Source organism: Nomascus leucogenys, chromosome 11 (genome assembly GCF_006542625.1).
Source record: "Nomascus leucogenys isolate Asia chromosome 11, Asia_NLE_v1, whole genome shotgun sequence".
Classification (NCBI taxonomy): Eukaryota; Metazoa; Chordata; class Mammalia; order Primates; family Hylobatidae; genus Nomascus; species Nomascus leucogenys.
The window spans coordinates 66,384,307-66,408,290 of NC_044391.1; positions in this window are offsets into that span (position 1 = coordinate 66,384,307).

The window sequence follows — 23,984 nt, forward strand, 5'->3', positions numbered from 1 at the left end:
TAGAGATGATGGAATTGGTACAATAAAAAGGAATGGAATAGAGGTGAGAAGATCAGGGTATAATTTTTAAAATGGGGGCTACATTTTTTATTCAAAATAACAGTGGTAATCAGTTGTAGAACTAAAAGTGCTAATATAACTATAAAACATGAGTGGAGAGGAGGGAAAAGGAGATGAGTGACAGTGAGATGAGGATGAGCTAAGCCCTCATCTTTCACAGTGGGAATCAATAGCACTGTCTAAAAGTGATAAATTGAGAAGTAGAGAAACAGACATATTTTGAGTAATGAAAATAGCTATGAGACTCTAAAGCCAGAAGCAGAAAGAGGAGTGGGATAGAGGACAGTTGGAAGATTCTTGCTTTTCTTCATAACTTCTTTTAAACCATCTGACTTTTAACGAAACACATATACACATTAATTAAAATTAAAAACAAAAGAATAATGCAATTTTAAAAACCACAGTAGTGGTCTGTCACTGTCTGTTGGCCAGAGTGGAATAAGTCACCTAATCTTGGATTTAAATTTCTCATCTGTAAAGTGAGAAATGGGCCACATCAGTGGTTTTCAATGTTTTAAAAATAAAATATTAGGCCAGGTGTGGTGGCTTACACCTGTAATCTCAGCACGTTGGAAGGCCAAGGCAGGTGGATCACTGTAGCGCAGGAGTTCGAGACCAGCCTGAGCAACATGGCAAAACCCCACCTCTACGAAAAATACAAAAATTTGCCAAGCGTGGTGGCATGCGCCTCTAGTCTCAGCTACTCAGGAGGCCAAGTTGGGAGAATCACTTGAGCCCAGGAGGCAAAGGTTGCAATGAGCCGATATTGTGCCACTGCACTCTAGCCTGGGTGACAGAGGGAGACCCTGTCTCAAAACAAATAAACAACAAAATAATATTACACAGAACCCCAATATATGAAAACAATTGTAATGAGGCTGTTCGGATTGGGAGGGGAGAATACCAGGAGTTTAACCCACCGTGCCTCTCTCCCTTAGCCCTTCCTTTCCTTCACCTCCTCACCCTCACCCCTATCACAGGCAACCTTATGACACTTCATCAGAGAATCCCAAGAATTTAGTTTGAAAACCATAAGCCTACATCAATTTTTCAAATTATGATTGTAACCCATAAATGTAATGACTTTGGACTAGTATGGTATTTTTTTAACTTAATAGAAAAATCAGAATGCAGTCCATTGTATTGTTGTGTACAAATCTTATTTCCATGGTGTAGGGGTGTGTGTGTGTGTGTACTGAATAAAGACAGAAAGTGTGTTTCTTGTTATCAGTCACAATGGAAACATCTACGTTTTTCCAACTCTAACAATCTCTGATTCTGTGACTTCTCTGAATCATCTACTCTCTCTCGTAGGATCCTTATATATAGCGGCCCAAATTGTAATAGAGTTTTTGCTTTCTGCCAGAAAATCTTTATATTTTCACAAGGCATCAAAAAAACTGCTGGCTGGTCTGGAACTCTGAGTCCCATTAGGAGAACGCTTGTATAGCCAGATCTTGGGTGGAAGAACAAGAGAAGGCATAATTGAAAATCCCTCCAGGTGATTCTAACACATACTCCTCCTCTCCTCCCACCCACTCATCCACAAGACAAAGAGTGGAAACAAGCTATCAATGCAAATAGTAAAATATATTTGGGAGGAATCTAAATTACTAAGCCTCATTTATTGAAAAGAATGGCCAGTGGTTCTTCTTAATTAGTGAATTTTTAGGCAGCAGAGTTCTAAAGTGGTAAAAAATGTCCTAGACATTTTTCATTTTCATGAATACCAAAATAAATATGGTATTCTACATCATATTACCACCAGCTCGGGAAAGGACTACATTCTCATAGTTGGAAGAAAACTAGAATAGATCCATAGGGGAGAGGAAAAAGTTGGGTCTTCCTATCCCTGGAGCTTCATGAACTCCTTGAAATTGTACAAAATTTTGTTTGAATGTGTACATGTGCATTTTTCTAGGATAAAAGGTCAATAACTTTCGATAGCTTCTCAAAAGAATGTGATCGCTAAAAAAAGTTAAAAATCACTGGGTTAGAGGATCATGTTCATGACAAAGGCAATACAAACCACCATCTCCAGGTGAAAAAAATTTTGACTTTACCTTAATCAATAGAAGGCTTTGTTGTTTTTTTTCCTTTTGAAGGCGACTTAAAAAAAAAAGTGCACATCTGCTTTCACTGAGGATTCATCAATTCAAAGGCAGACAGCCTTAGATGACATACGGCCAGCACAGGGAGGCCTTGGCAATCGGTTACACCTGTACTGCCTAGCAGGGAGCCCCTGAATGGGCACCTATGACAACACCCTCCACAGATCATGCACAGACTTGATAGGGGTAGCAGGGCACAGTGAGAGAGCAACAGAGCTACCTTTATAATGCAGGACTATTTGCTATTTCACAGGGAAGGGACATAAAGTTCATACTAAATATTCCCTTCCCCCAGTTAAGGAAGTATGGATAGTGCATTTATTTTATTTCTTATACTTTACAGTAATGCTGAGACAAAAATGCCTCCATGGTGTAAAACTGACATGCTAGGTTTTTTACTACTGAAAACGTCCAGTGCATCTAGAAATGGACCTCTCCAGAGTGTGGTCAAAGCTTTTTTTCCATCTCAAAGCATTTGATAAAAACACTTTTCTACCACTTACTAGGAAAGATGTTCAATATATCACCTCCTATGGCCAGAAAAGAAGAAGCCTACATTTCAAGAAACAAAGAATTCAAAGGAAGGAAGGATATAAACAACTATTAGATACTGAGTGCCTTGAAGGTCTGTACTATGGTTTTTGTTTTGTTTTTTATTTTTAAGCATCTGATACAGAATTGCATCTAATATGAAATCAAATAATCCTGTATTCTTTGGAATAACGCATATCTGAATCTTGGTTCCACAGCATCCTAGCTTTTCCAACCTCTGGGAGTTTCACATTCTTCATCTGTAAAATAAAATAATTATATCCATTGCCTTGTGCAGGCACTGTGAACATTTTTTAAATCAAAAGATATAAAACTCCCAGCAAGTGTCACTGCTCAGTACATGTTGGCCCCTTGCCCCCATCTCTCACAGCCACCTCACTCCTCACAGTGGACTTCTAAATCCCTATTTCCAGGAATGACAAACCTTTGGTCCTTCAGTAAAGTATCAGAAGGATACAGACTTGTCGGGGGGAGGTGCAATTCCCCTCTAAGATATTCTATTTTTTTATAATAATTTACAGTGTTTCAGGAGCCTCTTGACAAGTATTTCAAGCTTATTTCCATGCTTGCCTTAAAACAGGCAGGCAGGAGGAGGACTCAGGTATGGCCCGTACACTACACCCAGAGGGAGAATGGTACTAGGAACCAGTCTGGCTCACACGAGAGGCGTGATCAGACTGGAGAAGCGTTTGAAGTCTGGTAGCTTCTTTTTAGGCAAATGATTGGCATAGGAGCCACCACAAAGTAGCTGCCACACCTTTATGATGCACAGAAACTAGGTTCCCAGCATCTATGAGTCTACCCAAGGGCAGTAGAGGGCTCATCTAAAGATGAGGCTTCAAGGATAGCTACAGGGATGGCTTGGGTCCTCATGGTGGAACTGGGGCACTGGACTTTAAGAAGAAGCCTGCTTCACTAAACGTGGGTCAGAGTGGAGAAGATATCAGTCAAGAGGCCTATTGGATGGATCAGGATCCCTGCAGGGTTTGTAGAGTGAAATATACGTCAGGCAGTGAGAGGCAGTGAGCCCTGGGGACTCTCAGGGCACAGTGGTAGAATCCAGTAGTCATCACTGGAGTGTCACATCTGCATTCCACACACCAGGGAGGGGAGATCATAGTACCTCCCCTCTGGAAGTGAGAGAGGGGAAAGAAGGGCAAGCTTCATCCCTCCTACCTAGATCTGCAGAGTGGAAGGGGACAGGGCTATAGCTGGAGATTGAGGGGGAGGACAACAAGTGGGAGGCAGCACTGCAAGGGGGAGGTAGAAGGAGAAGTCTCTCTTCCAGAGCACATTTTCACCAAGGGGGATCTTCTGCAGCCTTTTTACTGAAAGGTAACTACTGGCCATGATGGAAAGTGCAGAAAATGTACATCATAACACCAGCCAATCAGGAACGCTATGGATATGTGGGGACATGGGATATATGAGAAATCTCTGTACTTTCCTATTTTGCTGTGCAAAATAAAGCTCCTCTTTAAAGAAAGTCGATTTTTTAAAAAAACAAAAACAGTCAACAGAGACACTCTGGGATCATTTCCTCACTACCCATGGAGCAGTTCCCTCCCCAGACACCCTGCACAGCCCCTTCCCTTGGGATCTGACCACATCTCCAGTTCAGGTTTCAACTATGCCCTGGTAGGCAAAACACCCTAAGTACTAAAGTCTGTTCTTGCTTTCCAAAAAAGCATCAGCTGTTTCATCCCAGGTGCACATCCACCAATTGCAGAATGTCAGAAAGAGAGCTACCTCCAAAGTAATCAGGAGGAAACCATGAAGATTAAATTAGCTTACTTGGGGTTTGAACCTATTTTTCTCACTGACACTTTTTACAAACTAACATTTAGTTATATACTAACATTTAGTTATGAACACACACACACACACACACTCTTAGTTGTAATCAGGGCTCTCTGAAGAAACAGAACCAATTGCATATATATTTGAGAGTAGGATAGAGATATAAAGAGATTTATCATACAGAATTGGCTCATATGATTATGGAGGCCAAGAAGTCCCAAGATCTGCAAGCAGCAAGCTGGAGACCCAGGAGAGCTGGTGGTGTAGTCCTAGTCCAAGAGCAAGAAAGACTGATGGCCTAGCTCAAACAGACAGACAGACAGACACAGTTGCCTCTTATGCAGCCTTTTTATTCTATTCAGCTCTTTAATTGATTGGATGAGACCCACCCTCTTTAGGGAATGCTATCTGCTTACTCAGTCTAGCAATTTAAAATATTAATCTCATCCGGAAACACCCTCACAGACACATCCAGAGATAATGTTTTAGCACATGTCTGGGCACCCCATGGCCCAGTCAAGTTGATACATAAAGTTAACCATCACCCAAGGGCTTGAATTTCACCTTAAAAAAAATTCCCTACTGCCATCATCTGATGTAGGTGTCCATGAGTAGAAGAAAGGCAAAGTCACATCAGTGGTGGGGCAGGCAAGCCAAACTACAGACTTGATCATCCTCCCCAGGAATCCAAGAATTTCCCTATTTGTCAATGTATAAATATACTTTCGTTTTTTGGAGGAGGAAAAGAAAATAACTGGAGTACAGGTTTGAAATGACTGGATTTTATTACTTTAATTTCTTTTGCTCTGTTCAAAAATTTTGTAGAAAATAAATCTCATAAACTTAACACATCGGCTATTCACAGCATTCCTTTTCTCTGCTGTACTTGGCCACAATAGAGATCCACATTTCACAAAGGGTTCTGCTCTGTTTTGCTTAACCTTGTTAAGGTGCCTGGTGAGAGGCATGGACTTGGGGTCAGAGGCCAGGCTCTGAATCCAAACTCTGCCACTGTGCAGCCTTCAACAAATTGTTTTACCATGCCAAGCCTCCATTTTCCCCACTTGCAAAATCAGGAGGAGCACGCATTTTCTCCTTTACAAGATTGCTGTGAGGATCAAATAAACTAATGCATGCTGAAAGTATTTCGTATACTCTAAACCTTTATATAAATGTTGAACCACATACTTGTCATTTTATTAGTGACTCTGACTCCTGTCATAATAATGGGATCATGGTGTGTGTATTAGTTTCCTAATGCTGCTGTAACAAACTACCATCAACTTAGTACCTTAAAACAACACAAAAGTGTTAACTTACAGTTCTAAAGGTCAAATTCTAAAATGGTACCCCTTGGGCAAAAATCAAGCTGTTAACAGGCTATCATTTTTCTGGAGGCTTTAGGGGAGAATCAATTATCTTGCCTTTTTAGCTTCTACAGGTTACTCACTTTCTTTAGCTTGTGGCACCATTTCTCCATCTTGCAAGCCAGCAATGTCAGGCCAAGTCCTTCCCACATTGCCATTTCTCTGGTTCTCTCTCTCTCTCTCTCTTCTGCTTCTATCTTCTACTTACAAGGACCCTTGTGATTACACTGGGCCCACCTGGGAAATCCTGGTTAATCTCCCTACCTCAACGTCAGCTGATTAGGATACCTTAATTCCATCTGCAACCTTAATTCCCCTTTGCCATGAAACCTGACATATTCACAGGTTCTCAGGATTAGGACATGAACATCTTTGGAGGGACATTATTATGCCCTCCATACTTTATTTACTCATCCCCCTCAACATAAATTCAGTTTTTAAAATACTGCACCTCTACACATTTATTATATCTACTTTCCCCAATGAGTTTGAAGTTAACAGAAAACCTAACAGCCATTTTTCCAGGCCTATTTTCCAGTCCAAAAGTATTCATTCCTATTAAAAAAAAAAACTATTTAGAAAATTTTAAAACTCAATTAAAAAAATTAAAGGAAGAAAAACATATATAATCCAAACACATGCAGCAATTGTCATATTTTGGCACATTTCCTCCAAGCATTTTTTTGCAGTTTTCTTTCACATAATTGAGAGCATACCATCTATAAAAATGTTTATTTATGCTGTTTAATACAATTGCATCAACATTTCAACTGTAGAAACCCTTTGTGAACATAAATTTTAATGGCTGCATAATATTTCATTGCAGCAAGGTAACATAATTTACTTGGATGTTACTGTTAAGCATTTAGTTTCTTTAATCTTTTACTTATTAAAGATAATAAATGTTAAGTATCTTTTATCATTCATATTTATTTACATTTATAGTTCTATTCCTCTTAGGTGAGATTTTTAGAATTTATGGGCCGAAAGGAATGAATATTTTTAAAGCTCTTGATAAATACTGTCAAAACACTTTCTTCAAATAATAGTCTATTTACACTCCTTCCAGCACTATGCTGGGTCAACCCACCCTGACCAACAGTAGGTATTCTCATTCTTCTTAATCTTGGCTAGTTGAAATGGACATCTCGTTGTATATGTATCTCCTTTGATCATGTGTGGGTCTGAACATTTTTTCATGTGTTTATTCAGCACTTATATTTCTCCATTCGTGTTTGGTCTACACATGAAGGTCATTTATTCTTTCCCAACCTAGTTATGCTTGTAGGGGTTCACGGCAAGAATGCATCACTTCAACAGTAACTTGGAAATTCTTTCTCTGTCCTTACTCTGCTTGAAGGATCTGAGCCCTAATCAGATTCTCTGAGGACTACTATTGCCAGTTTTCCTCAGAACAGGCTTTCTTTACTGGCCTCAAGCTGCTCTGTGGGTTTCTGATGGTGTTTCTTCACTGTTCAGTTGTCAGGTCTGGCTTTAGCTGGCAAACCTTCCAAGAAATCCAGATTTTTCTCTCCTGTCTGCTACCTTCCCACCTCAACCTCATCTTCCTGTGTTCCTTCCAGCACCTTCCTAATGCCCTAATACCTGATATTCTAGTTCAGTTCCTGGAAAAAAACAAATCTCCAGTCACCCACCAGGGTAGGGAAGAGGTAGCTGACCAGCTGAACCAGGTAGAAAACAGGAACAGGGGTCTCATTACTTCTTAGGTAAACATTCACCACTCCTCCTGGTTCAGTCTTACCCTTCACCTCCATTTCCATGGTATCTGGTGCCTCCCATTCTAAGACTTGCCCTTGTTTTATGATGTGAACTGCCCATTTCTTTTAGTTATCCCCCTCTAGAAAAAGGTAGGTTTCAGTTATCCCTCATCTGCTAAATTAGTTACAACATACCTACTTACTTTTCAAACTCTAAAATTTTATTGATAACTCTGATCTGCTCTTGTCTCCTCTTCTGTTCTCTTTGTCCTTATGGGCTTACACATTTTGTAATTCCTTTACTGACATTTTGACGGGGCTTGGGGAGCATGTGCTTAATACACTGTGTATTTCTTTGCTCTCTGCCCTGGAGACCGTGTTCTTTCTTACCTCTATCCTCAAAAATACTCATTTTCTTATCTTTTGCCCTCCAAAGCATCTTGTCTGTCTCCTCTTCATCTAATATTTCCAGAACAATGTCTTAAATAAGCTTAGGCTTTTAAAAAAGATGAGAAGTAGCACGACTCCAGGCAGCGTCCACGTTATCTTGCCCTATCCCACTTCTACCTACCCTACAGAAATCACTGAAGTAAGACAACCCTAAGGGCCAGGCTGCCCATTGAAAGCAGGGGAGAAGGAAAATATTGGAGATCAATAAATGTAAGTTTATATTTAAGTATAGAGATAGACTTTATTTACTGCCCATTTTCTAAACATGATAAAATCTACAGAGCACCTGGTTGTACTGGAATGTGTGGCTTCAGCTAGGCTCTTAATGTTGGCATTGGCAAAAGTCTCACTGCATTTCTTATATCCCAGAGTATGGTTAGTTTTATTTGCTAGGGATAGGACATGGCATCTTAATAAGAAAACCCTTAAGTTATAATTCACAGGTGATTGTTTCAGATCATAGTTAAGAAATATCAGACCGGGAGTGGTGGCTCATGCCTGTCATCCCAGCACTTTGGGAGGCTGAGGTAGGCGGATCACAAGGTCAATGGTTCAAGACCAGCCTGGCCAATATGGTGAAACCCCGTCTCTACTAAAAATACAAAAATTAGCTGGGCATGGTGGTGTGCGCCTGTAGTCCCAGCTACTCAGGAGGCTGAGGCAGGAGAATTGCTTGAATCCAGGAGGCGGAAGTTGCAATCAGCTGAGATCGCGCCACTGCACTCCAGCCTGGGAGACAGAGCAAGACACCATCTCAAAAAAAAAAAAAAAAAAAAAAAGAAACATCAAAGATACCCAAAATCTACTTCCTGGACTGCATGTCACTTACAGAGCATTCCAGTCCCACAACTGTGCTGACCTCAATTGTAAACCATTACTGGTTTTTTTTTTTTTTCCAAAATACTTATCTTGATTATTAAGTTACTGTGTTTAAGGGTTAGAAGTAGGTGCCAAGAAACAAGATTACAACTAGTATCTTGACATTTCAGATAATTTAATCTCAAAAAGGGGATACTTAAACTGGTTTTCATGTTTCCAGATTAACTGTTGACATCAAATCAGAAACATCTCAACTTTCTTAGAGGCTCCTACTCCCAGTGTCAACATAAACAACAATAAAATCACTGCTTGCAGAGTCTAAAATAACCTCAGCAGAGTTTTCATTCCAAACTTTTTTTTTTTTTGGAGACAGGGTCTTGCTCTGTTGCCCAGGCTGGAGTACAATGGCATGATCATGGCTCGCTGAAGCCTTGACCTTCAGGTTCAAGTGATCTTTGTGCCTCAGCCTCCCAAGTAGCTGGGACCACAGTCACATGCCACCACATCCAGCTAATTTTTAAATTTTTTGTAGAGATGAGGTCTCACTGTCTCCCAGGCTTGTCTTAAATGTCTGGACTCATGTGATAGTCCCACTTTGGCCTCTCAAAGTTCTGGGATTACAGGCATGAGCCACTGCGCCCAATCTATTCTAACCATTGTAAGCCACCTTGTGAGACATTGAATACAATCAAGGAATGTGCCCAAATAGTTCCCAAGCATCCTACAAATTTACTTTGAAGAATAACATTTGGAGTTAAGGTCACGTAAGTCAGCTTAAAAATGACCAAAACTCTTTAATCTTGGAAGGAAGTAAATAACTGGAAAAAAAAAAAAAACATATATGGCATGATGGGAGATAAAGTCATATAAATGAAGGAAGGAAATCCTAAAACTCATGCATGTGTTAGAGAATCACATTAGAAAGTATATTAGAATATATGCCAGGCACTGTGGCTCACACCTATAATCCTAACACTTTGGGAGGCCCAGGTGGGAGGATCGCTTGAGCCCAGGAGTTTAAGACAAGCCTGGGCAACATAGTGAGGCCCTGTCTCTACAAAAAATTTAAAAATTAGCTGGGTTTGGTGGCATGTGCATGTGGTCCCAGCTACACAGGAAGCTGAGGCACCAGGATCACTTGAGCCTGAAGGTCAAGGCAGCTGCGAGCCATGATCATGCCATTGCACTCCAGCCTGGGTGACAGAGCAAGACCCTGTCTCAAAAAAAAAAAAAGAATATATATATATGATTACCTCCAACATTAGTCACAAGCACAAAATATAACTACAGTTCGTCCTTGTTCTTGTAACCTGATGGTTTCTCAGTCTATATAGTCACCTTTTCGGTCAAGTTTCAAAATTTAAAAAAATTTATTCAAGAGGAAAAGAAAAGGAGGTTGTTACTATCACCAGTACAAGCAATATGAACAATTTCATATAACTGTCATAATTTCTAAACTGAACATAATTTCTAAAGTCTAAACCTTAATGCTGTTCATAACTGTTTACGTAAATTGAGTCTGACTATATTTTAAAATACCTCCCTCACAATTCCACTTGCAAGTAGTAAAAATAAATCTCACTAGCATCTGAGTTTCTCACCATGGCTCCATCTGTTTCCTCCAACATAGACCTGTTTTCTTCCCATCGAACCTCAGAAGCTGATCCCCAAACCACCTCTTGCAGAATGGGATACAAGTTTAAAAGCCGGTATTATTTTCATCCTTTTTCTTATAAAACTTATAAAATAGATATGCTAAGGCTAGTGGTGAACCCCTCCATCTGCGTACCAAGCTGTTTCCTTCCATTTTATTTGAATGAAATAATGTAAAACTGCATAATCTCTAAAGTTCTTTAAAGCTGAGAAATCGAATATATCTATGATATCACTTATCATGAACAGATTTAAGTAGAGTTGGTAGGTATGTATCTCCTAGCCATCAAAATTATCTGACATCTCACCTTAAATGTTAAACATCCTAATTGATCTAGTATCTAGAAAGCAAGGTGATTGGTTAGGTCAGGGCATGGGGCTGAGTTTACCAGTGGCTCTCCATCACTGTGTAATAGCTCAGTGAAAAAATATTAGCTCCGTTATTAATGATGATTGTTAAAGTGTCCCTTGATAAAAACAAGCTGCCGGCAAGGTCTATACAACCAGCAGTAGGAACCCTTGCTCTCAAGTTTGTGAATCAGCAATACAGTAGGTATGCCTGCCTACTGCCTCCCAAAATGCACATTAAGAAGAGAAAGGAAGAGGAAAAAAAGAGATTTCCATTTAGCTTTTACCTCTAAAAGCATTGTCAGCTTTGAAGGACTAAGCGATGGCAGAGGAGTTTGTTGTGCACCAAGGCATGCATCGCAGACAAGGCCATTGCTGTTTCCCTCACCTCCAGGCAGGAACAATCCCCTGAGGATGAGGAAGATTAAGTTCATACACATGCACACACACACGCACATACACACATGTATAGCACTCCACAATGTGGGAAAAGATTTCTCTGATGTGAGGAGGGAAAAGATTATTTTTTTTTATTATACTTAAAGTTTTAGGGTACATGTGTACAACGTGCAGGTTTGTTACATATGTATACATGTGCCATGTTGGTGTGCTGCACCCATTAACTCGTCATTTAACATTAGGTATATCTCCTCATGCTATCCCTTCCCCCTCCCCCCACCCCACAACAGGCCCCGGTGTGTGATGTTCCCCTTCCTGTGTCCATGTGTTCTCATTGTTCAATTCCCACCTATGAGTGAGAACATGCGGTGTTTGGTTTTTTGTCCTTGCGATAGTTTGCTGAGAATGATGGTTTCCAGCTTCACCCATGTCCCTACAAAGGACATGAACTCATCATTTTTTATGGCTGCATAGTATTCCATGTTGTATATGTGCCACATTTTCCTAATCCAGTCTGAAAAGATTATTTCTCATTGCCACATTCCCTCTGCTTGGGAATTTCTAGTCATTATAAGTAGTGACAATGAAAATTATTTTCTGTCTTGATAATTCATTAAATAAATATTTATTGAGTGCTATTATATGCTAATAATCTTAACATTCTCCTGAAAAATGTTTCTTTCTTAAAAATAATAAAAGAAAATTATGTCATACCTTCTGCAAATATGTCTTCCGCTCAAAGAACATATGTAGTACTAACAAAGTGTCTTATTTCAGCATCCAAGCTTGTCACTCAGAAATGGCCAAGTGATATAACATGGTCTGCTTCTAAGCCACAAGATGATTTATAATACTAACTAGCTATACCGCTTCAGGACATTATAGATACTGTAAAAATAGACACTTCTATAATATCTCAGGTGATGGCTAAGTCAAGAAACAGTCTGTTGTATCTTAGCATAGTTCTGAAAGTTCTTCCATCTCTATATTAAAATAACTAGTGTTTTCCATAATTTCCACACATTGTTGCTAGTGTTGCCTTTTGAGGCTATAGAATGTTCAAGGCTTTCATTATTGGAATCATAATTACAGTTGGCATTTATTGGGTGTTTACTAGGTATAGTGCCCTGTGCTAAATTCTTTACAGACGTTATGTTATCTCCCCCTGTAAACACAGACCTGTACCATCCCCTTTTCCAGGCAAAATAAACCAAGATCTTCCAGCTGTTTTTTGTGTGATGGTTTCCAGACATTTCAACATTCTGATCACCCTCCCTGGTCAGCTCCGTTTTGTCAATGCCCCTGTTAAAATGTGGCATCCCTATCTAGTCACGATCATCCAGATGTAAGTTAATTGATTCCAAATACAGAAGAACTATTATTTCCTTGGACTGGACAGGGTATTCCTCTCAGTCTGGCCTAAGAAGAAAGGATCTTTGTTTGTTTTGGGGGTGTTTTTATGGCAAATCACATGACTTGCTCATGTTGCCCTTGCTGTCACGAAAACCCTGAGTCCTTTCTGCATATAAACTGATTAAGCCAAATCTCTACCATCCTGTGCAGCTAATTTTTAATGTAAGGAAAATGTTCACTTTGCATTTATTCCTCCCTATTTACTCTTTTCCATTCACAGCTCCTTCAAAGCTATAAAGATATTTTGAGGTCTTATTTATTTATTTTTGCTTTGTTTTCTTTTGTTTGAGATGGGGTCTTGCTGTGTCACCAAAGCCACGGTGCAGTGGCACAACCACGGCTCACTGTAGCCTTGACCTCCCAGGCTCAAGCAATTCTCCCATGTCAGCTTCCCTAGTAGCTGAGACTACAGGGATGTGCCACCACACCTGACTAATTTTTGTATTTTTAGTAGAGACAGGTTTTCGCCATGTTACCCAGGCTGGTCTTGAACTCCTGGTCTCAAGCGATCCTTCCACCTCAGCCTCTAAAAGTGGAATTACAGGTGTGAAGCACAGTGCCCAGCCCTTATTTATTTATTTAATTTTTTAAGAGACATAGTCTCGCTTTGTTGCCCAGCCTGGACTCAAACTCCACGGTTCAAGTGATCCTCCCACCTTGGCCTCCCAAGTAGCTAGGAGTACAGGCACAAGCCACCACACCTGGCCTTTTCAGACCTCATTTTGTCACTAAACACATTAACTCTCTTTATAGCATCTCAAAATGAAGTAAGCATGTCTTCATCTAAGCAGATAATTTAAGAAGTTGAACAGACCCAGGCAGCATGCCAGCTAAAGCTTTGCCATCTAGTTGATAATAGTTCATTAGCGGGAGATCCTGAGATACAAGCCTTCAACCAGTTAGGAATCTACCTAATTATTTTATCTTCTTGACCCTTTTCTTCATCTTGTTCTCAGTGATACCCAGAAACTTCATCATCTGCTTTGTTAGAATCATGATGCATTCCTTCAACCTACCAGTTTGGTAACATGAACCAAAAGAATAGCTGTTTTAAGTTGCTCTTGGTGCTCTTGGTGAAGTCCTATTGGTTGCTGGTAACTGCAACTTTCTTTCTTCACCTAACAAATAATCTATCTCAAAATTCACTACAGAATCTTGCCAAAGATCAATATATTTTAGGTTTTTTCTCCTGGAATTCATGTTCTTTCTTGCCTCTACCAATACATACTTTATAAATATTGGGACGCTATTTGCTGCCTCCTCCTCCTCCTCCTCCTCCTCCTCCTCTTCTTCTTTTTCCTTCTTCCTTCTTCTTCTGTTTCTTTTTTTTTTGAAACAAAGTCTCACTCTGTTGCCCACGCTGCCAGGCTGGAGTGCAGTGGCATGCTCTCGGTTCACTGCAAACTCCACCTCCTGGATTCAAGCGATTCTCATGCCTCAGCCTCCCGAGTAGCTGAGACTACAGGTGTGCACTACCACACCCAGCTAATTTTTGTATTTTTAGTAAAGACAGGGTTTCGCCATGTTGGCCAGGCTGGTCTCAAACTCCTGGCCTCAAGTGATCTGCCCACCTTGGCCTCCCAAAGTACTAGGGTTACACGTACGAGCCACCCTGCCTGGCTTCATCTTCATTCTTAATGCGTCTCTTTCAATCCTCAAGATTATTGACATTGAGGCTGGATTCTTCTTTGCAGTCAAGTATGCTGGAATGAAATCCAACTTTTATTCCTGAAGTCATTTAAAGCAGGCAGGTACTTTTTCCCATCCCCTTCCCTCCAGAGAAGTCTTTCTTCATATTATTTTATCTAACATTTCCAATGTGACTGTAAGTATCAACTACAGGAGGCAAGTGGGTCAATTATTTTTATCCTCCTTTCTTTAGAAATCACTGGGACACAAGAGATTAATTGAGCAGTTAAGGAGTGGCAAAGTTAGAACTGAACCCAGTTGTCTTACCTCCAAATCCAGCACTTCCTAAACTACGTTTGGTGTCTCCTTTTCTTAACTTCCGGGAAAAAATGTTGCTTGTGTAAGTGAATCTGTATGCTCTGTGCTTCCAAAAATTAAAAATTAAAAATAAAAGCTGGCCAGGCGCAGTGGCTCACGCCTGTAATCCCAGCACTTTGGGAGGCTAGGCAGGTGAATCGCTTGAGGTCAGGAGCTTGAGACCAGCCTGGCCGACATTGTAAAACCCCGTCTCTACTAAAAATACAAAACAAAATTAGCCGGCCGTGGTAGCACATGACTGTAATCCCAGCTACTCGGGAGGCTAAGGCAGGAGAATTGCTTTAATTGGGCAAACCTGGGAGGCGGAGGTTGCAGTGAGCCGAGATTGCGCCACCGCACTCCAGCCTGGGTGAAAGGAGACTCTATCTATAAATAAACGTTATATAATCTTATGTTTATTCCTCTTTGTTTTTTATTGCCAGAATTCCTGGATCCAAACACTGGTGCCTCAGCTCTGTTAAATCAAATTTAGCCTAAAAATGCCTCCTTACTTAAGTTTAGCCTAAAGGTTTTTCTGCACATCGCGAATTATAACAAGTAGAGGTATAACCAGACCGTAGCCTACATTTGTGCCAATCACCGAGTTTTTGCCAATCAAATGTAGCCAACTGTTCAAACTGTTCCAATAAGGCAAACGACAAGCTGTAACCAATCCAGCTGTTTCTGTACCTCATTTCTGTTTTCTGTACACCACTTTCCTTCTTCTGTCCATACATCTTTCACCGCATGGCTACACTGGAGTCTCCAAGCCTACTCAGATTCAGGAGGCTGCCCAATTTGCCAATCGTTCACTGCCCAATTAAACCTTTTTAAATTTAATGTGGCGGAAGATTTTCTTTTATCAGCTCTGATCCAGAAAACTATCTACTATTTATTGTTTTTCCTGTTATGTTTTTGCTTTTAGATGTCTTATAATTTCAATCTTTTTCACTTTAGAAATAGTCCATAAACAAATCTTAAGTAATTCATCTAGATTGTCTTTTTCTCTCAGGGAATTCCACTACAGATAGCGAAAGAACATCTCCTTTGATAGTTTCTTCCTTCCTGTCACCGCAGAGAGAAATTCTATTCCTTACATAGTTAAGGATACTGGAATTGCTACCTTAATACTCAAACAGCTAATACAGTTAGCACAGGAATCTCCCTCTGCCATTTTCACTAGAAGAAAAAGTTTTACCATCCCCTAATAAAAGCAAAGAAATTTACCTACAAAATTAAAAAATTTCCAAAGATAGAACTGGTCAGATACAAAATCCCAAAAGAAGATGAACTTTACAGGTAGTGGAAATGGCTAAAATTCTAACAAAGATTTTCATGTGTGTTAATGTGTGGAAAGGATTTATGTTTTTTAAAATGTATTATCTTTAGTTTTCCTTGGTTTGTCTTTGTTGTGTCTAGATTAGAGTTTGTTTTTGTAGTTTTACTCCTTGTGGTTCCCAGGTCTTCTTGAATCTGTTGCTTGATTGCTTTCATTCATTTTGGAGAGTTCTCAGCCACTATCTTTTCAAATATTATTTTTGGCTCATGCTCTTTCCTCTCTCTTCAATCTTCTGGATCTCCCATAATACATATGTTAGCTCTTCTCATGGTATCCCATACAGCTATTAACCATTCTTATTTTTCTCCATTATTATTTTGGATATTTTCTTCTGACCTATCTTCCAATTTTCTAATTCTCTCTTCACATTTGTCTACTGTACACATTTATTATAGTCTTAATTTTTTGTGTTTTTTGTATTGCATCATATAGTTTCCAATTTTGTGCTTAAATTCTCAATTCTGTATTATCTCCTTGAACATAGCAAGCATATATATTTTGAATTCTGTGTCTGGTAACTATAATATCTGGAGTCCCTGCAAGTCTTTTTCTGTTACCTGTTGTTTTTGGTGGGTTTTGTTCATAAAGTTTTATCATCTTGTGTGCCTGGTTAGTCTTTTATTTTGCGCTGCACATTAAATTTACTGACTTGTTCATAGAAACAATTTGCAATCAAGAAAATTGCTGCTTTTCTTTCACCAGAGAGGTTTTATATATGTTTCTATCAGTCAGCTAGCAGCACTAGCAATTTGAGATAGCCTCAGTCCAATTCCAGGGACGGAGATGATTTGAAACTAAACAACTCTCTAAGAGTTCCTGTCAACATTGGGTTTATATTTATATTTATATTTATATTTTGAGTATTAACTTTCAAGATACAACCTAAATTGAGTCAGCTTCACCAGGAACAACAATGACTTAGCAAGCCCTGGACTCTAATCCCTACCTTAGTCGAAAGCATGGATCAGACTCTCAGACGCTCAGTATCTCCCCAACAGTTGACAAATGCCCCCAAGGGAAACCACCCCTAGATGCTGGGCTCACCTCCCTGTGCCTCCATTTTCCTCCATATCCTAGACAATAATTCTTTACTATCTTGTTAGCAATCTGATGTTTTCAAAAGGATTGTTTGAAAAATTTATCCAGCATTTTCCATTGCCCTTAGCAGAAAGTTGATTCAAATTACCCAGTCCTGCCATTACTGGAAATAGAAGTCTTTAGGATGTTGTTTACTCATAGATCACTTTAGCCACATCTGTAGCCAAAAATCAGCAATCAGGCTCATCTTTGAACTGATGAATTGGCCTTTCCTTTGTTGATGCAACTGCAGTAATAGAAAAAGTAGTATTAAGGTGCACTAATTCCAGCATAATTGCCTTATGAGTGGCTTTAGTTCACCTTATTTCAGATTGGAGTTCCTAACTTTCATTTCAATTGGCTTTACTTGATAAAGCCTCCTCATTTACTAATGACACAAGGAAATACTATTCAAGGCAAGATGATGTAGTGGAAAGAACACTGGAACTGGAGTTAGCAAGCTCAGATTTTAATTCATTTTCATCATGTGTTTACTGCCTGTGTCCCACAGTTCCTCTCACCATGGTCCACGCCCTCTACTGAGCATACAGACTACATGGTGAATGAGATTCAGTCCTGTCTTCTTTTCAGTTTCTGTGAGCATTAACATGTTTATCCATGAGTTAGAAATTACGACAGCGTACGCCACATCGTTGTTGTATGGTTTAACTAGGGAAATTTACGTTAAAGCATGAAATTCACAACCACTGACACATAGGAGGAACTCAATTACTCTTTGCTGAATGACTTAAATTTCAGACAGTATTTTAGGCAACAGTTTTGTTTTTAAAAATTTCATAAATCAAATTATACCTTGTTTGTTTGTTTGTTTGTTTGTTTTGAGATGGAGTCTCGCTCTGTCGCCCAGTCTGGAGTACAGTGGCACAATCTCTGCTCACTGCAACCTCTGCCTCCCAGGTTCAGGCAATTCTCCTGCCTCAGCCTCCCAAGTAGCTGAGACTACAGGCATGTGCCACCACGCCCGGCTAATTTTTGTATTTTTTATTAGAGATGGAGTTTCACCATGTTGGCCAGGCTGGTCTCGAACTCCTGACCTCAAATGATCCACCTGCCTCGGCCTCCCAAAGTGTTGGGATTACAGGTGTGAGCCAACACGCCCATCCAAATTATACCTTTTTTTTTTTTTTTTTTGAGACAGGGTCTCACTCTGTTGTCCAGGCTGGAAAGCAGTGGTACCATCAGGGCTCACTGCAGCCTCGACCTCTCTGGGCTCAGGTGATCCTCCTCCCTCAGCATCCTGAGTAGCTGGGCCTACAGGCGCACACCACCATGCCCAGCTAATTTTTATATTTTTCGTAGAAATGGGGTTTCACCATGTTGCCCAGGCTGATCTTGAATTCCTAGGCTCAAGTGATCTGCCTGCCTCGCCCTCCCAAAGTGCTGGGATTATGGGCATGAGCCACTACACACAGCCCTCAAATCATATTTTAAATGCACGAAGTGAGTTAAGTTTTGAAAGGAAATACATAGTGGATGTGGGGAGAATCCTTCCATAGAGTATTACATCTACTTTATTTAATCCCTTATGATCATATTGACTTTCATAAAATTAATTTGTTCAGAGTAAATTCTACCTGCAATAAGGACACAACACTTCCTCTATTCAGATGATCTTGGAAGCCCCACAGGGCTGATGGCAATCCTTGCTGGGATTGTAAGCAGTGATGTTGTTCCATGCGTCCTTAACAGCAAAGTGTTGACCTGAGCTGGCCCGGATGATCTAAGTTAAATATGGAATGTATGCCAGAAGCATATCATATGAGGCCATGAGGTTTAGTAAGCACTAGGAAAAAAGCCTACTATCAGTTCTCAAGGCCATAATCCCAGATATTCATTCAAACATGATTTTTTTTGTTCTAAAAGGTGAAATTTTTTGTTCTATGACTTTATTGCATTTCAGGATATTTCATCATTTATTATGTTGACTGGAATTTTATCACTGTTCTCAGTAGCAGTCTTTATGACATCATTCTTTCCCTTAGGAATCTAAATCTGGGTAATGACTATGATGTTTTTAGTTTCCAGATGTTTGTAGGTTGTCATTTTCTAAAATTTTTTTTAAAGTGTAACATCCTAATGCAAATTTAAACACCCTGAATGCATGTTGATAATGTGTTGGTAGTGAGTATATGTGATAATAAATAAACGTGGGCTCATCACCATAACTCAGGAAAAATATATTAAGTTGGAAATTCTACATAATCTATAGGGTGGATGTAGACTTGAAACATTATACAAACTCATCACTAAAGAAGTTCTGATAATAATTAGCTTCCTAGCAACACAGATTTTTAGGGCAGAAAGGTTTATAAATGTTAAAATAAAGGAGAAGCTATTATGAAAGCCTCCCATTTGAATGTGTCATGTGCTTTATAAAATGCTTTAAAAGACCAATGTTTTATAATATCATTATGCATATTTACTGTCATTTCACTTTGAGATTGGTTCTAATCTACTGGTTTCTCACTGTGGGTTCTTGCAATTATGGTCATTAGTTTCCAATGGAATTCAACATGAAATGTGGTTTATTGGTAGCATAGGAGGTAGTAACAGCACAGGATATGGAGTCAAACACCAAGGTCCAAATCCCTGCTCCACCACTTCCAAACTGTGTTATTTGAGGCAAATAAACTAAACTCCCTTAAGATTCAATTTTGTGGTCTGTAAAATGGGAAAAATAATCGTAGAACCTACTTCATAGAATATTGTGAAGATTGAATGTCAGAAGCCATATAAAGTGATTTGTATACGGCTGATACAGAGTAAGCCCTTATTAGGTAGTAACTATAGGTAGTATATCCTAAAATATGTATTAAATACATAGTTCACGACAAGAAGGAGCAGTTAAAAGAGCCGTAGATGACAGTTACACATTCAGCCATCATTCTTCAGCTGCAATGCTCAATACTTGTATGGGTTACCTAGTAAGTCCATTTTATCATCTCTGTAAACTTAGGCCTACCACTCAGCAGGAAGATGGGACACTCATAAATAGACTTACATAAAAAAATGAGACAAGATAAAAGTAAAGAGGATTTGATATATGAAAATAGACCAGTCTCACAGAATGTTAAAAAAAAAAAAAAAAAAAACAGAGGCGAGGCATGGTGGTTCACGCCTATAATCCCAGCACTTGGGAAGCTAAGGTGGGAGGATTGCTTGAGGCCAGGAGTTTGAGATAACCCTAGCCAACATAGTGAGACCCCCATATCTATTAATAAAAAATTTTTTTTTAAATCACTTATGCTTCTTTACATGTTTCCAACTGGTACCATAATTAAGCAACTTTCAGGAATAGAAAAATACTTCCTTAATACGATTTTTTAAAAAATATCACACACAGAGCCAACATCAACAACTGATAGAGACATTTCTATTAAAATGGGGAAGAAAACAAAGCTGATAAAGCCACCATTATTTAAAATTGCACAGGATATTCTCAGCAATGTAGTAAGATATGAAACAGAAATGACACATAACAATTGGAAGAGTGAATATATTTATCACATTGTATATTACAATGTTCGACAATATAAGAATACACCAGGAAAACTAGAATTAACAAATTTTAGTGAAGTGCTTGAATGCACTCTATATCTAAAAAGCAGTAGGTTTCTTTAAAAATACTATAATTGTCTACCTATTCATAGTACTAGTTATTATTTATTCTCCCACTCAAACTATCCTATCCCAGTGGCTCAATTCTTCACTGCTCCAATTATTTCTGCAACTTACGATCATTGAGTTAGGCTTTTATTTGTCTGCTTAAAATGCCAAAACAGGGCCAGGAACGGTGGCTCATGACTGTAATCTCACCGCTTTGGGAGGCAGAGGCGGGCTGATCACTTGAGTGCAGGAGTTCAAGACCAGACTGGGCAGCATAGTGAGACCTCATCCCTACAAAAAAATTTGAAAATTAGCTGGGTGTGGTGGTGTGTGCCTATCATCCCAGCTATTAGGAAGCTGAGGTGGGAGGACCATCTGAGCCTGGGGAAGTCGAGGCTGTGCACTGAGCTAAGATCCTACCACTGTGCTCCAACCTGGGCAACAGGGCAAGACCCTGTCTCAAAACAAACGAACAAACAAACAAACAAAGCCAAGACAGGAATAAGAGTAATGCAGGAGATTGTGTTAAGACACAGTCACCCAGGAAGGTATATCCTACCTTCTTCTGAGTGCTGGAAGAGAATCAGACCAAGATGAGGCTTTTATTTATTCAATACACACTTGTGTATGCACAGACACTGTGCATATTAATTCAGGGAATACAACGATGCTAGGACTTCTGCTCTCCTGGAGCATGCAGTCTCATGAGAGAAATTAAATAAATGAACCCAAGATAATATTTATTAAGTGCCAGTTGTGATAAGGTCTGAGAAGAAATAACAGAAAAATAGAAAGTGATGGGGAAAGGGGGTCAAGGAAGAGCGAGAACATAAAATTTAGAGTGAGGGATCAGACTAGTCTGTCTGAAGAAATGCCATTCAAGTTCACACCTTATGGGCCGGGAAGGAGTTGGTCAAACAAAGAGGGATGGGCAGCATCCCTAGAGCAAATAGCAAAGAGCTAGAAACAAAAGTCTAGTGAGCCAGGGGAAGAATGGTGAGAAGTAAAGATAGAAAGACAGGCAGGGTCCACATGATGCAGTCTGTAGAAGCTGGGATGCTTTCTGCTTCTAATAATAGAAGGACAAATTAAAAAGAGCTCAAACAGTAGGAAGTTTATCATCTAACAAAATAAACACAACATATATTTAAATATATTATTATACACATAATAAATACAACATGAAGCCCAACAGTAGGTGGCTGCAGTCTGGCTGCAAGAGTGGGTGGGTCAGCTGCTCAACCACATCTTCAAGGGTGAGGTTTCTTGTTTCTTTCCCAGCGCCCCGTGCCATGCCTGTGGGTTATCCCCTTAAGCTGGATCCTCTTACGGGGTCAACATGACAATTACGGTTTTGAGGCGGTTTTTTGTTTGTTTGTTTGTTTTTGAGACTGAGTTTCATTCTGTTGCCCAGGCTGGAGTACAGTGGCGCAATCTCGGCTCACTGCAACCTCCACCTTCCGGGTTCGAGCAATTTTCCTGCCTCAGCCTCCCAAGTAGCTGGGATTATAGGCATGCACCACCATGCCTGGCTAATTTTTTTTGTATTTAGTAGAGACAAAGTTTCATCATGTTGGTCAGGCTGGTCTCGAACTCCTGACCTCAAATGATCCACCCGCCTTGGCCTCCCAAAGTGTTGGGGTTTCAGGCATGAGCCACCGTGCCCGGTTGCTTATGTTTCATTTTTAAAGAGTAAATAAGCCCTCCACAGAAGTGCTACTCCACTACTCTGTCCCTTCCCTCTCCTCCTCTCTCTCAAGCAGGTTTGTGACTTTGTTTCCTTAGCTGGCTACAGCCAATGCCTAAAACTACCACTGGCAAAAAGAATGGAATTACTATGATTGGTTTACTTTAATTCACCCTGTGGGCCTAGTCGCATGACCCAGGAACAATGACACTGAATGCAAGGTTCTTAACCTGGGGCCCATGAACATTTTGGTTAGTATTCAGGAATATCTGTGAACTGAGATGGGGAAAACACTACCCCTTTATTTTTCAACAATCTCTAACTGAAATCGTTAACTGAAATCTTATTTCCTTCCATTATGAAGGTAGGCAAAAGACTATAGTCATAATAGGAGTGCATGTGATTTTATCACCAATAAAAATCACAGATATTTAATATCACAGTACAGTTACAGTTAGGTTGCTTTCCTGCATTCCCCATCTTCACCTGCTTTTTGATCAATACATGGATGGGGTGAATCAAAGACCATTCCACAGTTTAATGTTCTTATTCACTCTAAACAACAAAGGCCTCCACACTAATAGATTTTCTAAAAATGTAAACTTAAACTTTAACCAACCTGGAATTCGGTGAATTCTTTCCTTTTTTTTCTATGCACTGTCCTTACTACCTCCCCCAGCCTACACTTAACCTTCATTTCTTGTCCTCTCCATCCATACTGCTTCCCATCCCCATGCTATAACCCTTACTGTCTATCTTCAAGTTATTTACATATGTGTATAAAAACATAAGAGGCAAGAGATTAAAAACAGAAGCAGAGAACACAGTCTTTTCTCTCTCTCTCTCTTTCACTTTAAATTGTAAAAGTAGCCCAGGCACAGTAGCTTACACCTGTAATCCCAGCGCTTTGGGAGGCTTAGGCGGGCAGATCATTTGAGGTCAGGAGTTCGAGACCAGCCTGGCCAACATGATGAAACCCCATCTCTACTAAAAATACAAAAATTAGCCAGGTGTGGTGGCAGGTGCCTGCAATCCCAGCTACTCAGGAGGCTGAGGCAGGAGAATTGCTGGAACCTAGGAGGCAGAGGCTGCAGTGAGCCGAGATTGCACCATTGCACTCCAGCCTGGGCGACAGAGTGCGACTCCGTCTCAAAAAAAAAAAAAAATTTAAAAGTAGGGTAAAGCCAGAGTGGGGAACCCCCAGGGCCTTGGTGTCTGGGTTTGAAAGTGTGTTCCACCCCTTACTAGAAGTGGGGCTTGGGCAAGTTTCAGGACCTCAATGAGCCTTAATTTCCCCATTTGTATAAAGAACATAATAATAATATCTGCATCACAGATGAGAAAATGCACATGAAATGCTTATAAAGTGTGTGGCACATAGTAAGTGACTAATGAATCTTTGTTATTACTAGTATCATGTGAGGAAATTATTCTAAGTGCATGATTTGGTCAGCTCTCCATGGCATACATCACCCAGTATTCATGTCTAAAGAGATTTTCTTCTTTCGTTGGCCAGCTAAGAAATTTTATTAATGTGTTCAATAAATACTTACTGATCCCATACTAAGTTTCATTCCT